This window comes from Ahaetulla prasina, unplaced genomic scaffold, assembly GCF_028640845.1.
Source record: "Ahaetulla prasina isolate Xishuangbanna unplaced genomic scaffold, ASM2864084v1 Contig402, whole genome shotgun sequence".
Taxonomy (NCBI): Eukaryota; Metazoa; Chordata; class Lepidosauria; order Squamata; family Colubridae; genus Ahaetulla; species Ahaetulla prasina.
Window position 1 is genome coordinate 1 of NW_026682179.1, and position 2,500 is coordinate 2,500.

Sequence of the window (2,500 nt, forward strand, 5' to 3'; positions counted from 1 at the left end):
CTTCGCCCTGCCCAGGCATAGTTCACCATCTTTCGGGTCCTAGCACGCGCTCACGCTCCACCTCCCCGACGGGGCGGGCGAGACGGGCCGGTGGTGCGCCCTCCGCTCGGAGGCCTCGGGATCCCACCTCGGCCGGCGCGCGCCGCCCTCACCTTCATTGCGCCACGGGGCTTTCGTCGGCAGCCTCTGACTCGCGCGCGTGTTAGACTCCTTGGTCCGTGTTTCAAGACGGGTCGGGGCGGCCGACGTCGCCGCGGACCCCGTGCGCCCGGCGCGGCCCCATCCGCCCGGCGGCGCGACGCGGTCGGGCGCACTGAGGACAGTCCGTCCCGGGAGACAGTCGCGTCGGGGCGGGGGCCCGGCCCCGCGCGCGCCCCCAGCGCCGCCTGCCCGCCGGCCCCCGCGAGCGGCGGCGGCGCGGCGGGGAGCCGGCGGGGGGGGCGGGCGCGGCGGCGGTCTTCTCCCTCGGCCCCGGGATGCGGCGAGAGCTGCTGCCGGCGGGGTCTAGCCCCCGCCCCCCCGCGAGGGCGGCGGGGCCCCTGCCCCTCCGGGGCCTTCCCAGCCGACCCGAGCCGGTCGCGGCGCACCGCTCCGGCGGAAATGCGCCCGACGGGGGCCGGAGCCGTCCGGGCGGCGGGCCCCTCGGAACCCCTCCCGCGAGGGGCGGCGGGAGGGAGGGGATCCGCCGGCCCGGCCCGGCCGACCTCGCCCGCCGGGTTGAATCCTCCGGGCGGACTGCGCGGACCCCACCCGTTTACCTCTTAACGGTTTCACGCCCTCTTGAACTCTCTCTTCAAAGTTCTTTTCAACTTTCCTTACGGTACTTGTCGACTATCGGTCTCGTGCCGGTATTTATAGATGGGTTTACCACCCGCTTTGGGCTGCATTCCCAAGCAACCCGACTCCGAGAAGACCCGGTCCCGGCGCGCCGGGGGCCGCCACCGGCCTCACACCGTCCGCGGGCTGTGCCTCGATCAGAAGGACTTGGGCCCCCCGCCGGAGCGCCGCCGGGGAGTGGGTCTTCCGTACGCCACATTTCCCGCGCCCCACCGCGGGACGGGGATTCGGCGCTGGGCTCTTCCCTCTTCACTCGCCGTTACTGAGGGAATCCTGGTTAGTTTCTTTTCCTCCGCTGACTAATATGCTTAAATTCAGCGGGTCGCCACGTCCGATCTGAGGTCGCGGTCCGAGAAGGAGAGGGAGGGCGCCCGCCGCGCTCTCTAACGGAAGCCGGGCTCGCCCGGTGCACCGCCCGCGCGGTCGGATCGCCCGGCCGCCCCTCCGAGGAGGCGCGGCGCCACGCCGAGACCATCCCGGACGCCGCCCCTTCACCGCGAGGGCCCACGGGAAACGTCCGAACACGGGCCGCGGCCGGCGGCGGGCCGGGACGCACCACGCTCGCGCACGGGCATGCGACGGTAACACCGCAGACAGCCGCGCGAGCGGGCGCGCCCGACCGGACCGACCGGCCGGCCGCACACCTCGCGTGCGACGCCGGAGCCGACTCGGGAGACGGGGCCCGTCGCGCGCGCCGGGGGCCGCCACCGACCTCACACCGTCCGCGGGCTGTGCCTCGATCAGAAGGACTTGGGCCCCGCCGGGCGCCGCCGAGGTGGGTCTTCCGTGCGCCACATTTCCCGCCCCACCGCGGGACGGGGATCGGCTGGGCTCTTCCCTCTTCACTCGCCGTTACTGAGGGAATCCTGGTTAGTTTCTTTTCCTCCGCTGACTAATATGCTTAAATTCAGCGGGTCGCCACGTCCGATCTGAGGTCGCGGTCCGAGAAGGAGGAGGCGCCCGCCGCGCTCTCTAACGGAAGGGGCTCGCGCGGTCCACCGCCGGCGCGGTCGGATCGCCCAGCCGCCCCTCCGAGGAGGCGCGGCGCCACGCCGAGACCATCCCGGACGCCGCCCCTTCACCGCGAGGGCCCACGAAACGTCCGAACACGGGCCGCGGCCGGCCGGCGGGCGACGCCCGCTCGCGCACGGGCATGCGACGGTAACACCGCAGACAGCCGCGCGGAGCGGGCGCGCGCCCGACCGGACCGACCGGCCGCACTCGCGTGCGACGCCGGAGCCGACTCGGGAGACGGGGCCCGTCGCCGCGCCGGGGCGTCGGCCGCCTCCCGCAGAGGAGGGGCCGCGGCCACGGGCGAACGCTCGGGGCGTCCCGGACGGGAGCGACGCACGCGGGCGGAACGGACGACCTTCCCCCTCGCTCCGCCGCCACCGGGGCGGGGCGGAGCAGGCAGGCAGCGGTACGGGACGGACGCCGTCGGGGTCTGGACTTGGGGGACGGAGGCCGAGGGCCCGCGAACCCCAGCCGCGCCGGGCGGCCTCGCCGCCCGCCGGGGACTCGGACGCCGATCCCCGCGCCGCGCAGGAGGCGCCCGGAACCCGGGCGAGGCGGGGTCGCACTCGCAGCGATTGAACCGTCGGCGACGCTCAGACGGGCGTAGCCCAGGAGGAACCGGGGCCGCAAGTGCGTTCGAAGGGTCGAT

At 74.9% G+C, this 2,500-nt stretch overlaps 1 pseudogene; it reads right to left on the reverse strand.

Annotated features, from left to right (window-relative positions):
* Positions 1–2,438: 2,438 nt before the first annotated feature.
* The window catches only part of LOC131187348 (5.8S ribosomal RNA), a 145-nt pseudogene continuing 83 nt past the window's right edge, over positions 2,439–2,500 (reverse strand).